Below are 14684 nucleotides of genomic sequence, written 5' to 3'. Positions count from 1 at the left end.
TTTAACAACCAGTTATTGGCTTGCAGAACTGGCTGAATGGTGGGGCCTCTTGCAAAGATGCAAAGCCCTGACAATAAGATTTAGAAAGTGGGGGTGAGGCAGAAAGCGGAGCAAGGGTGCGGGGAGCAAAGAGATCATGCAGTGCTGACATGATACAGGCAACTTCTTCAAGCAGTTTTTAGGGTTGGAGGTTTGAGGATATGTTTTCTATCAAATGTCCTCTCACCCTTTCCCTTCCCCTTATCCATGTGTCAATCCAAATGGCATTTGGGCTTTGACTTTGAAAATATAGATGTTAACAGCATTTTCTGGGCAACTCGAGGCTGGCATTTATCAATGCACTTGATGAAAGACCTTGTGGTCTCCTTGGATGTAGCTAGATATTACATAACTTGAGAGAGAGGAATATTGTTGTAGAAGAATTACTAATGTAATAGGGATCTCATCTCAACCTAAACTGGGATTTGGAATTTTGATGTGTGTTTGATGAAAATATTCAGCTAAAAGCTCAAAGAGGCTATTTCGGTGAAGTAGTTTACATAGTAGGAAAATGTCTCCAAAGAGGAAGATGTCTGGAGACAGATATGGAAAGGCACATGAGTGAGCAGGAGGCTGTCTCTTTTATTAATGAGTCCCATGGAATTATCCTGAACCCAGATGCAGGCAGGGGCTGCAGGAAGAATGTTAGGGATCTGTTTTCACTGGCACAGAGGCACCTATCATGTGGCTTAGAAACCAGGGTGATGAAGCAGCAACATGTTAGGGAAGAGCATCATTTTTCTCTCAATACTGTAAACATTTTGCTCCACTATCTTTCTATTTTGCATGGCTTCTGAGAAGTCAGATGTCATTCTTATCTTTGTTCTCCTGCTAGTAAGGTATTTTTCCCCATTTTTTTTTCAGAATTTTTTTCTTTATCTTTAGTTTTCTGTAACTTCAAAATGATTTTGGTAAGGTATAGATTTTTTTTCTTGCATTTATCCTGCCTGGCATTCCCTAAGCTTCCTGGACCTATGATCTGGCATCTGGCATTAATTTGGGGGAAATTCTCAGTCTTTATTGTTTCAAATATATCTGTTTCTCTCTTTCTTTCTTCTCCTTTTGGTATTTCCATTATATTTCCACCATGCACCTTTTGTGATTGTCCCACAGTCCTTAGATATTCTGTTTTTTTCAGTCTTTGTTCTCTTCAATTTTTGGTTTTTGAAGATTCAGTTGTCATATCCTCAAACTCAGAGATCCTTTCCTTAGCTCTGTGCAGTCTATTAATAAACCCATCAAAGGCATTCTTCATTTCTGTTATAGTGCTTTTTATCTCAAGCAGTTTTGGTTCTTTCTTAGGATTTCCATTTCTATGCTTACATCGCCCATCTGTTCTTGTATGATTTCTGCTTTATCCATCAGGTCCCTTAGCATATTAATAGTTGTTTTAAATTCCCTGTCTGATAATTCCAATATTCCTACCCTGTCTGGTTCTGATGCTTGCTCTGTCTCTTCAAATTGTGTTTTTTATCTTTTGGTATGCCTTGCCAGTTTCTCTTGATAGTTGTACATGATATATCCAGTAAAAGCAATTGTTGTAAATAGGCTTTAGTAATGTGGTGATGAGGTGGGCGGGGGGGGGGGGAGGGGGGGAGGAGAAGCATTTTCTAGTCCTGAGATTAGGTCTTAGTCTTTTATGAGCCTGTGCTTTTGCGCTGTGAAGGAACATCAATTCACCATGTCTAGGCATACATAACACAGCCTGGCTCTGAGATGACAAAGGCTGCTTGGGTTTGAGGGTTTGCACTTTGGGAGAAGCAGAAAAGGGGTCCACGCTCTGAGAAGAGAGCCAGTGTTGAGTACCACTCTCACATGGTTCTGCTAACCAAGACCTTAACAAGGGAGGACAAGCAGAGAAATCTGGGAGTTCTTTCAAACCCCATGCTCTGCATGTGGGGACTACAGAAATAGATGGATGAAACCATGCAATTACACATGGAGGACCATGAGTTTTCAGCCATTGCTGTTACTGTGGCTTTGTAAGCACAGAGTGGCGAAGCCTGGAGGAAATGTGGATTGCACCAGAATAGTAGTTCTTAAGATGAAATGTGCTTCAGAATCACTGGTGGAACTTTTAAAGAGGATCCATGCCATGTCCCATTTTCAGGGTTTCTGTTTTAGAAAGCCTAGGGTGGCATCTTGGCAACTGTGTAATGAAAAAGCTCAAGTAATTTTGATGCTTATGCTTGGTCAGGAACCCGGGGGGGAGGGCAGGTGGGGAATCAAATTTTGGGGGGTATTTCACTTTTAGAATTCATTGTTTCATAACTTCATCTCTTTATGCTCAGCTTTCCCCATTCCCACTAAAAAAGTTTCCTTTCTCTGATACTGGTTTTCTTAATTCTTCACCGAAGGCTTTTCTGAAGGAGAATTACTAAAAGATTCAGCCAGCCTTAGACTCTTAGATTCTTTATACTTGGACTCAGATGAAAGGAAAAATTGAGAATGTAAACATCCTATTTGCTTCCTTAGAAGAAAATGGCTCATAATTTTATTTTGTTTGATCAGCTCCATGTTAAACAACTGTGTGAATATTTTTCTTGAAACATCCTCTCTCTTCCACTCCTATCTCCACAGCTCACTCTACTGTTAGTTTTGCTTAAAAGTTATCAATGGAATTTAGACATCAAAGCACTTTCAGCTTCATTTCTCCACTCTGGCTCCACAGGCTACAACCACCACCCTCCAGAGTTGTAAGCTACAGAAATCATCCCACATCTTACTTTTGTTCATTTATATCTGGGCGAGCTAGAGGAGATTGTCTTTCTTTTGTAGAATCTATAGTATTGAAAATGAACTAGATCAGTGACCTAATTCCTGGTTAATGAGTCCTTTATTCCCTAATGTTCCCATTAATTTTCAATCCAATGGAATTCTTGTCTTCTTGAAATACAGCTAAAATATAATAACTGTGTAGTAATTATTTTTTTCAGTGCAAAAATTCCAAATGTCCATTCTATTAACTGAGCAAATGGAGGTCATAGTTACATCAGCCGTTAAATGTCTTCACAGGAATTAAAGAAAACTGATCATGCTCCAGTTTGAAAGAGCCACAATTAAGCAGTGTTTTTGTATTACTTCTCAGAGGAAGGAGCCTGAAGATTCTAAAGGGAGGGATGATGCATTAAGTGCTGGGAAAAAAAGAGAGAGAGAGAGAGAGTCTTCAGTCTTGGGAATGTAACAACTTGGTGGGGGGCTGAGTGCCCTGAGGCAGACTGACCCAATCAGCTGCTGGGAAAAGTAATACAGCTGTTCTGCTGGAGGGAGACACATTCTAAGCCGGTATGGTCCACTATCGGAGAGCTTTTGGTATCATGAGAAAAGGAAGTGCTGTTCCTTTCAACTGAGAAACTGTAGAATGTCTCACTCATCCTTTTTTTTTTTTAATGCTGGCTCCTTTTTGTTTTTATTAGCTTTGTGATAAAATTTCCATTTGAAAATTGATGATACAAATCAGAAGTGCTTCAAATCAGCTATTTAATATTTATAGATGAAATTTATCTCTTTCCTTAAAAAATGTTTAAAGAAAACATATCTGAATTAGAACTTAGTGTTTACTGCACATAAGATGAAATGGAAACTAACCTCTTTATTGCATGTGGGTTTTTTTGTTTTTGTTTTTGTTTTTTTATTCCTTGGCTTATTCAGTTAATTTGGATTTACTATTTGTAAGGTGAAAAGAAACACTTTTCCCCACAACTCTGTGGTCTATTGGGAGACTTTACACAGTAGGAAAAAAATGTGAGCAACTACCTATGATTATTATAGAATGGATTTTCAGATGGAACACTAAGAATTTACTCAAACATATTCCTTGGAACTATTTCATCATAAAAACCAAAATATGATTAAATTAATACTGCTGATTCAATGAGCTCATTTGACAACAGTTGCAAGGTGCAATCTGAGGAGTTTTATGGGCCAATGTTAGGGTTAGGCACATACTTTCTACCCTCAAACCCCTGTATTGTATTATTCAGAAAATATAGTGGAGTCAACGGATAGGTCCTTGAAAAAAAAAATAGAAAAAAGAAAAAGAAGAAATGCCTTCTATTTCCCAATGCTTATTAATTCAAAATTTATTTACATTTTTCAGCGGATGGATCATGTAGTTTAATACATAAGGTGGCATATAAATAGTGGCAACACCAAAGACAGGCTCAGGGGACCATCTTGCAGGGCCCTTCCCCTCGCCCCAGCTACCACCACAAATTTAATAATGTTTTTCTCCATCTAGACCATTGCCATTTTCTCAATCATGTGAAAATCATCTCTCTTGAAAACATTTCTATTTTCATTGATCTGTGATTTATAATTTATGTAAAAACAAATAAGACAAGTCCCTTAACTTTCCTCACCGCCACTTCCTGCTGCCCCTCCACTCCTCCATGTGAATATGCAGACCCCAGCAGGTGTATGAGTGAACATGGACACATAAGTTTATTTTACAGTTCATTTTCATACAACAAAACTAAAAGAGTAGTGCCAGTATCCCATAAAGACCCAAACTGTTATGCAAATAAAGTTCTTACTAAAGAAAAAGAGACAAAGATGATTTTCTGGACAGCAGAAAGACTCAAATTAAATGGCAATATAGCATATGCTCTATGACTGGTTTGGACGAAGTCATTAAAGCAGCTCTTATTCTACCATCTTTATGTAAGTATGTTTTACAGAAAATCTATACTGGAAAATAAGGAAATAATGGGGATTGTCTGTGGATTAAAAAGTACTGAATTGGCTTGAACTTACTTTTTTGTTATTTTTTTAATGTTTGTTTATTTTTGAGAAAGTCAGAGACAGAGTGTGAGCAGGGGAGGGGCAGAGAGAGAGGGAGACACAGAATCCAAAGCAGCTCCAGGCTCTGAGCTGTCAGCACAGAGCCCAACATGGGGCTTGAACCCATGAGCCAGGAGATCATAACCTGAGCTGAAATCAGATGCTCAATCAACTGAGTCACCCAGGTGTCCCAAGCTTCCTTTTTGAGGGTTTCCATCTACCACCTACTTCTACTTACCTACATCCCACACAATATGGACAGAAAAAAAGCAGAGTGCATTTTATAAATTCAGAGGATGGAAGACAGCAGCAATTAATTAACGAAGACTGAAGAAATGCTTATTATAATGTTTAAAATGTTCTTTTGTACTTATTTGACAAAAATCCCAAGATTCATCAGTTTCTGGAAACTCAACGCAAGGTAAGAGCTGCAGCTGACTTTGAATCTGACATATGTGTGAAGTAAGAACCCAAACGACATTGAAATGCCAGTCTGTGATTTCCCTTGAGGTATTGCTTTAGTTTCTGTTCCATCAAAAGCACACCAGCTGTAACTATGTGTTAAATATTTATTTTGGAGATGGATAGAAAGGAAAATTAGACACAGCCTCCACTTTCAAAGATTTTAATCTGGTAAGGGTGACAGACTGAAGGGAGTACACAAATCAGATTTAGGGAGTGAACAAGATAGTGGTTGTGGGGAAAATGTTGAAGGTGAGCTGCAAAAGGAATATTGAAGCCCTGTGGGTCTGAGAACAGAAATGGTGTTGTTGGGATGTCTTTTAATTCCCATCTAGGTTGATAGGGAGAATTTTTTAATACATTCCACCCTAATGTGGAATCTGATAACACTCATTAGTTTGCCCATGGTATCTAGTAGTTTTATGACATCTACACACTTAAACTTTGGAATGGTGTGTCCCTTATGGTGGAGGGGAGGCGAAGCACATAAACAATTTCAGGGACTTCTTTCTAAAGTCCTTAGGCAATCATCCAACCTCTGTGTGTCTCAGTTCCTCAATCTATAAAACAGTAATGCAATATCTATTCCACAAAATAGTTGTGAGAATTAAATGAGATAATCATATAAAGTATCTGCACAGATCCTAGACCAAATGTTCAATAAAAAGCAGTCATTATTTTATCCTTTCTTTCTTTTTTCTGTGAGACTGGCTTTCCTTCACTGTGACTGATGAGACACTAACCAAGCTGGGGGATCAAACAAGGGATGCTTCACCAAGGTAGGTGCAGGACATAAAGGGGGACAGATGAGTTACATGCCCAGGCATAAAATATGAAACAGTAAAAAAATCTGGGAACTTCACAGGAAGTTATCTGTGGGAATCTCTGGAAGACTTCTATAAAAACTTCTATAAAACCTATAAAGATGTTGCTTTAGCTGCAAATATTTTGTGGATTTAATATAATAAAATTAATATTATTAATTTCAGTATCAAGGGCAAATGCACATATATGGAGAACCTATTATGTGCCAGGCATTGTGCTTAGCTTACCTTGCATATATCACCTCATTTAATTTTCTCACCAATATAGAATAATACAGCCCATTATGCCTCATTTGAAATTTTAAAATAAAAAAATTATGAAAATTAAAATATTGAAATAATTTCTTGAGCAACAAAATCTGACCTGAACTGACATGAGATTATTTTTCGTCTTTATTTATCTCACTTAAAATAAATATTCATGCAGTTTGCTATAGAAACCTTAATGTTTGGTCATGGGGAGTTTCTCAGACCCCACTAGTGTAATGTTCCATATTGTCATTATAAAATAGTCTCCAAATTTCAAAATTCACCTGGACTCTAGGATTTTAGATAAGGTAGGGTAGACTTTTAAAAAAAAGATAACATTTATTGAGAGCTTGCATATGCCACGTTTGGGTCCCAGTCTCTACTGATCTTTTCTTTTTTTTTAATTTTTTTTTCAACGTTTATTTATTTTTGGGACAGAGAGAGGCAGAGCATGAATGGGGGAGGGGCAGAGAGAGAGGGAGACACAGAATCGGAAACAGGCTCCAGGCTCTGAGCCATCAGCCCAGAGCCTTACACGGGGCTCGAACTCACCGACCGCGAGATCGTGACCTGGCTGAAGTCGGACGCTTAACCGACTGCGCCACCCAGGCGCCCCATCTATTGATCTTAATTCATTCATCCTCATAATAATCCTGGGACAATAATCTTGGAGGAAAGAGAAACACATGAGGTGATCTCTACCTTCATCTAGACTTTGTGCCTAGAAGTACTTTCCAGTGAAGTACAGGAAGGGGAAACCAAACAAAACTTGGTTATGTCAATGAATTGAGGGGACCGAAATCATTACTTGGGGAAGGCAAGGCAACTAGAATTTGTGAGGCAGACTGCCTACGAAGAGGGAGCTATGCAGAAGTGCTCCAAGTATCTTCAAAGTAGCCCCATCAAATCTTTGGCTGAATATCAATCTACAAAGATTACTGGACATGAGCAATTTCAGGGGAAAGACAATTACCAGGGAGCTGTAAGCTGAACAATTCCTGGAGCTCATAAAGGTCTGAGAATCATTCAAGCTCCCATCAGCCAAAGTGAAGAGCCCTTCATGAATATATGATGCATTTAGTGGAGAGCCCAGAAAAGCCTCACCTTAAAAGTGGGGCTCAATGAGCATTAAAGGTCATCTAAATTCACCCCCAAACTATAACAAAATGCAACACTCAAGAACATAAATACATGATGTTCAGCATTCAACTAAAATCACTGTTTATGGGAAGAAGCAGAAAAATGTGACCCATAACTTAGAGAAAAGTCAGTCAATAAAACAGACCCCAAATTAAAAAGGTAGTCAAATTAATTAACAGACAACAATATACACATTGGATAGTGATAGATAGTATCCAGAATGAAGCACAGATTAAAAAAGGCTGAAAAAAATTAGTCTTTAGTGATCCAGGAGATAATAACAAATGCAATTGGGATTCCAGAGAAAGGAAGGAAGATAAAAAATGCTTGATGAAATAATGGCCAAACTTTTTAAAATTTGATTTGAAAAGTTATAAACTCTCAGAACCAAATGACAAAATGAAGCCCAAGTAAAACAAATATAAATCAAGCCTCTCCAAGACTTATTTTAATCAAATTGCTGGAAAGGTGTTAAAGAGGGAATCTTAAAAGCATCAAGAAAACAAACACACATTGCATGCAGAGAAACAAAGATAAAAATAACAGCAGACATTTTGTCAGAAATTTATGCAAACCAAAGACAATGGACTTATTTCTTTAAAATGCTAACAGAAAAAGATGTCAACTCAAAATTCTATATTCAGCAAATCTTTCATAAACAAGAATAAGGAGAAATTGACACATTTATTTTATAATTTATAGAGAAATTCAAAGAGCAAGTGATTAAAAAAAATAAATTTGGGAGGATTTATGCAATATGATTTCAAGATAATAAAGTTATAGTACCGGGGCACCTGGATAGCTCAGTCAGTCGGGTTTCTGACTTTTAATTTAGGCTTAGGTCATGATTCCAAGGTGGTGGGATTGAGCCCTACATTGGGCTCAGGGCTGAGCATGGAGCCTACCTAAGATTCTCTCTCTCTCTCTCTCTCTCTCTCTCTCTCTCTCCCTCTGAGCCCTCCCCCTCTTGTGCCCTCTCACTCTCTAAAAAAAAAAAAAGTTATACTACCAAGGGAGTATAGTAACAGCAGAGACTAGACATACATAGATTAATGGAACAGAAATGACAATCCATAAATAGACCAACAATTATATAATCATTCATTTTCAACGAAGGTGTCAAAAATTCAGTGGAAAGGATTGTATTTTCAGTAAACTGTGCTAGAATAACTGGATATATGTACATACAAAAAGGGGATCTCAGCCTTTTTGTTACATCATACACAAAAAATAATTCAAAATAGCCCTTATACCTAAACATAGGAGCTAAAACTATAAATCTTTTAAGAGGAAATATAGGAGAAAATCTTTATAACCTTGAATTAGGCAGAGGTTTCTTCGATAAGACATAATCATAAACCATAAATGAAAATTTTGTTAACTTTACTTCACCAAAATCCAAACTTTTACCTGTCAAAAAACACTATTAAAAATGAAAAGCAAGCCACAAAATGGGAGAAAATATTTCCACAACATACATCTGTGTACCCACACACATAACTACAAAATATACAGAGAAGGTGTATAACACAATGATAAGAAAAGAGCAACATTTCAATTAAGAAATGAGCAAAAGAAAAAGAAGACACTTTGTGGCTAACAAGTTCATGGAAAGATACTCAACATCATCAATCGTTAGGAAAATGCAAACTAAAATCACCATAAAATATCACTATACATCCATTAAAATGGCTTATATTGAAAAGGCTGACAAACCCAATTGTTGACTAGGATGTCAAGAAAACTAGAACCCTCATGTATTTCTGGTAGGAATGTAAAACGTCCAATCACTTTGTGTAACAGTCTGGCAGTTTCTTAAAAAGTTAAACATACACTTACCATAGGATCCACTTTGTCTGAAGGAACAATAGTAATGTATCTTGGTGGTGTTTTTTTTTTTTTTTTTTTTTTTTTTAACATGCAGACGTAAATTGTATGAAAAATTTAGCACAAAGAATGAGACAGGGAAATGGAAAATTCATGTATGTGAATTAGCATAATGCTATTTGAAGGAGCCGGTGATAATTTAAAAATTACTGCTCCTAAGGACCTGAGGGAAGAGGAAAGTATCCAAAAGTTTTTCCTTTCTGGCTCCAAAAATAGTTTCGTTTCTTGGATGAGAAAGCTTTTCATATGCTGGGGCCTCAGACTCCTTCATACACTTCTGCACCTCGGCAGCAAGCCCAAGCTGGGCAGGAGTTAACCATCATCTTCCTCTTTCTAATGGCCTTCGAGGCTGGATGGTGTGGACTGTTTGCTGACACCCCCCCCCCCCCCCCCCCCCCCCCCCCCCCCCCCGCCAACTTTCCTAGAGCATGGCGGGGCGGGGCGGGGCGGGGCGGGGGTGGGGGGGGGGTGGGTATATAGATCTCTAGCTTCTTCCTCCTGTTCTCCTAAGGAGAGATTTCGTTTCTCCCGGGCCCTTGTCCTTAGCTGCATCTCAGGGGGCTCGCGGATAGACGGACAAGGCTTAAGAGGGGGAAGCCTGGCAGGGAGACAAGTGGATCCTAGAAGAGTTCTTCCCGGTGCTGTCGCCCACTGGGAGCCGGGATTGGGTTTGCAACAGTACAGTAAATTTCGCATCTAGGGCACTGGCCTCCACCAAAGAGGTGTGTGCACACATATAGAGGGTTCTAGTTTCTGGCATGAAGGCGTCTGGCCCAAGCTTTCTCTCTACCGCCCATCAAAGGGGAGCACAGGTGAGGGCTTGTGGGGACGGGGCCTAGCACCGGCCTGGTCCCACGGGCCTTGACTCCTCCACACTGGCTCAAGCCCGTTCTGAGGAACAGACTGCGCATGCGCAAATCCAAAGGCTCCCGGCAGCCTCCAGGGGCGACTGGTGGGATGCAGATGCCCATGCGCGAGTGCCAAGCAACAAGATCTCAGTGACAGAGAGGCAAGTGTTTCTAGCTGGTATCAGAAATTAAGGGGCTGTTGCAGGGGAACACGCTGAGCCGGAGCCTGCTGAAAATACCCGGCACTGTCTGCTTTTAGGGCTGCCGGCTCCTGACTCAGGCCACTGTTGTTAGTCTCCCCTGGCTCCCTCCAAACACCACCTGCCCCTGGGCTTCTGAGCTCACACAAACCACTGTCCCTGCCGCCCTCACCTGCCCAGTGCCTCCGGTGGCCAAGGTAGGTCTGGCATCCTACCTCGCCACCCCCTGGGTGGGTGGAATCAGACATGTCTTTGGAGTGTCACAGTGAGAGAGTTTTAATAAAAAATGGTGATGGAATGTTTGGGGGAAGGTGGGTAAGGGTACGATGCTAGAGATTTGTTTTTTGCAGAAGGCATTTTAAAAAAGTTCGGGCTGTAATGAGATAAAACATTTTACCTTAGCAAATCCATCACGTTAAAAAAAAATGTTAACGGTGTTTAGGAAACTAGAAGGGAAAACTGAATTTCTGGCAGAACACCAGTTGGTTATTACTGCTAAACTTCATCAAACAACTGTGCATTCTACTTAAGACTTCATTTTGGTGCCCTCAAATACAATCACAACTGCAGGGGGTAGGCTGCAGCTGTAAGACTGTCCCTAACGCTCCCTCATTCATTCAGGAATTTGATCTGTTTCAGAATTTTCCCTTTTGTCATTTGAAGTCACTCATGAAGTGGAAATGGGGGAATGAGGAAGGTGGGAAGGTCAGATTGGTGTGGGTAAACACAAAGAAAAATCGTAGAGACAGGAACAGCAACATCAACAAAAAAACCTGGTCCCAGCGTTTATTCAAAAGAGCAGCAATCAGAGGAGTTTCAGGCATTGAAATATACTGAGTTAGGTGGAGGAGTGGGGAGTGATTGAAGGGACAAGCTCACTCTCAGCAACGAGGAGGGTCATAGAAAGAGCAGAAGTCGTGCCTGGCAAAGTCGGTGAGAAAAAGACCTGGGTCATGAGAAGCCTATGATTTTGGTTTAGCTCTTTATTACCTACCACCATGTTGACACGGAGAACAGAGAAGGAGAAATAGCACTAAGGCAAAGAGTGAAATTTAGGAGTAGTTGTAAACTAGGTAAGATGAGGGGGATATTTTAAACAATGAATATGACTGAAATAGGGCTTATTTATATTAACTCTTGCTTGGCCCATAAATAAATAAGCTATTTATAAATAAACTATTATTTCCTGTCTTGCTTTCCATTTTTAGCTTCTAGAAATCTTATCAACAAATAAATAGGGCTATGTTCTTCCTTTTGCTTTAGTGATAGATATAACTTCATGTTTATCCTTTTCTCCCTTCCACTGGGCTTAAAGTCCTAGAACTAGATAGAAGAGAAATAGTTTCAGAAATAAACACAAAATAAGAGAATATGTCTTGACGTATGGTTACCAGTGTAGATATTTGTGATTATTTTTTCTGTCACATGTTGATATTTGGAATCATAAAAATAATACAATTTTGTATTCTATATTCCAGAATTCCACATGAATGGTTTACGATGTTGGTGAAATGTTCTCTATGATACCACAAAATGTCTTCTTAAAACCAACCAAATAATGTTGATCAGTAATTTTCCTTCTTCAATGATCTCTGTGGACAGAAGAGTTTGAGGCACATGAACAAGGAATGCTCAAGATTATTGGGATCTGGAAGGTACTTTGTGAACACATGAGGCTGCGCAGCTGTACTCTATGATGGTGGTTGACATTGGTGGTGGGAAGATTTCAACTTTTCTCTAGTTTAAGAAGATTTAAATAAAGGTACGTGAAACATTGGTTAATAGTATAGACAACAAGTCTTAGAATGAGATTTTGGAAAATTTTGTACCCTGCATTTTGTTTTTGATTAAAAGTCACATAGACTAAAAGTCACATTTATCTGAAGGGTATATTATTATTGAACAATTTGAATTTGCTGTGGTCAGGGTCTGTGCAAGTCTTCATGGGATCATGGACTACACAGGACTGGAAGGGCCTTTAAGAAATGTGCTAGGTATTAGACTGGAATTATACTGGAATTAAAAGAAAAAGAAGTTAGCTGGGTGAGATAAGGGTCTGATCTTTATTGAGATCTCACCTTCCATTCCAAAAAGCCAAAGTGGCTGCAAGACACCCTGCGCTCACTTTGGCAGCACATATACAAAAAGCCAAAGTAGCAAAAGTAACTGAGTAAAGCACACATATGGGGAATGCCTTTGCCCTGCTTTTCCCTCATTTTTAAAAAGACCAAAATGATCTTTTGGATTCCAGGCTCTTGATACTTGATATAAATGTACATAAACCAACATTTTATCTGTTTGCAAAAGGTGATGACTATTAAATACCTTTTAGAAAGAAAGGATAAAAGTCAGAAGCTTGGCTGTGTCTTTAGCTGCTTTACCAATACTTAGTCTTTCCTATACAGGAAAAATCTAGGGCAATGTACTAAATCAAAGTAAATAATTGATTGCTTTAGCTAAGGGTAACTTGACAGTTTAGAGAGTTTGACTTATATGGTTATTGTTTGTATAAATGGTGTGTTTTATGAACCATAATGATACGTGATAAAATTTCATAAACATCTATAGAAGTATTCAAATCACCTTAGATTAGATAGTGGACTTTTAATTAAAATTTCCCCACATTTTCTTGTAGACTTCCTGGTTGATATCTTGGAATCCTGGCAGCTTCTGAGCAACAGTTTTCCCAAGACTCTGAGGCAGTAGTTACATCTTTTAAGAATCCAGTTAGTAATTTTATCCTGGATACATTTTATTCTGGAGACATTTCCATTTTAAACAGTTTATGCAAGTATACACACACATACACACACGTGTATATACGAACACACATAGGGCCATGTGTAAAAGACATTATCCCTATAAACTCTTTTCATCTTATTCATAAACTAAGACTGAGTTCTATCGAGGAGCAGATAGTTGTCTAAAAATCTATTAAGGAAGAACTTTGGATTTAAGGGAAATATTATTCATTGAACCTTCAGACATTTTCAAGCTAGAATTTACCCTTAAGCATAAGGAATGGAGAAATTTATTACCACCAGTTTTTATCTTTACTTGTTTTTTTTACTCTGTCCTATGTAAGAAAAACCAATTGAATTAATGTGGTGTTGGTGTTATTTTCATGTTCTAGTAAGCTTAATTTAAAAACATCACTTATGTTCTTCTTTTATACTATGTCTCTGAGTTGCTCATGTATAATATATCTATGTTGTGATTTCTCAGTTTCTTCATGGAATGTGCTATTTTATTTCTAGATATCTGATCATATTTAAATGACTTAGTCTTTCCTGGTCAAATAGTAACTTTTTCCCCCCTTCAATATTCTGCAGGGGAGTTAAGCAGATTCTCATAGGTAGAAATGTTTAAATGTGTCTTCAGAACACTCATGGGGAAAACAGAGTAGCTCTGTCATGTTTTTAGCAGCAAAACACTTAAAAGAAATAGTCCTCCAACAAAATTAGTTATGAAGCCCACTAGAGATAATCCCATCCTAAATTACTTGCTGCATAATACATTCTTAGAAAAAAGAGCAAAACATGACAGGAAGGTAAGATAAAGAACTATCTCTGAAACACATTAAGTCCTGATATATATTAACAAGTATCAGTCAGTTTCTAACTTGCACTTTTAAATTATAAAAGGAAATTTGTTTGATATGCTTTCTATCTTATATTTGGAAAACTTAAAATGTTAGAATAGGTTAGATTTAGAATAGGTTTTTGTTTCCTAGTTTGAAGAAATACAGTAAAATCTTGGGTTTGCGAGCATAATTCATGCTTGTAATCCAAAGCACTTGTATATCCAAGCAAATTTCCCCATAAGAAATACTGGAAACTCAGATGACTTGTTCCACAACCCAAAAATATTCATATAAAAATGATTACAATACTGTAATATAATACAAAATAATAAATAAAATACAAAATATAAAGAAAAATAAACAAATTAACCTATATTACCTTTGAAAACCTTTGCGGATGCTGTGAGGGAGACGAGAGGGGGGTTATCGTGTAGGACGACTTTCACTACCACTAATGGAATCACTGCTGTCTATTGGCTCAACGGAATCTTTTTCTTTCTGTGCAACTTTTAACAAGGAACCTATACAAAGACATTTGCTTTTTGCCTCATTTTGAGGGTTTCATGGAAATGTGACATTGCATTGACGATCACCCACAATCCCGCAGTGAGAGAAGGAGAGCGACAGAGCCAAGAGTGAGAGAGAGAGAGAGAGAGAGAGAGAGAGAAGA

At 38.3% G+C, this 14684-nt stretch overlaps 1 long non-coding RNA gene across 4 annotated transcripts in view; it reads left to right on the top strand.

The window, feature by feature from the left end:
- The window catches only part of LOC102899966, a 43361-nt gene that overhangs the window by 15775 nt on the left and 12902 nt on the right, over positions 1-14684 (top strand). For 2 of the 4 annotated variants that reach the window (XR_006596828.1, XR_006596826.1), the window contains exons 3-4: positions 5990-6062; positions 11910-12193. This is a non-coding gene — a long non-coding RNA (uncharacterized LOC102899966). Of the gene's footprint in view, positions 1-5989; positions 6063-10399; positions 10629-11909; positions 12194-13066; positions 13158-14684 lie in introns of those variants that run through there. The other 2 variants (XR_006596827.1, XR_002741801.2) reach the window with 2 other exon arrangements.

The sequence above is a fragment of the Felis catus genome, chromosome B1, assembly GCF_018350175.1.
Source record: "Felis catus isolate Fca126 chromosome B1, F.catus_Fca126_mat1.0, whole genome shotgun sequence".
NCBI lineage: Eukaryota > Metazoa > Chordata > Mammalia > Carnivora > Felidae > Felis > Felis catus.
Note: the sequence above shows the minus strand (reverse complement) of the source record. Positions and strands in the feature narration are given on the sequence as shown.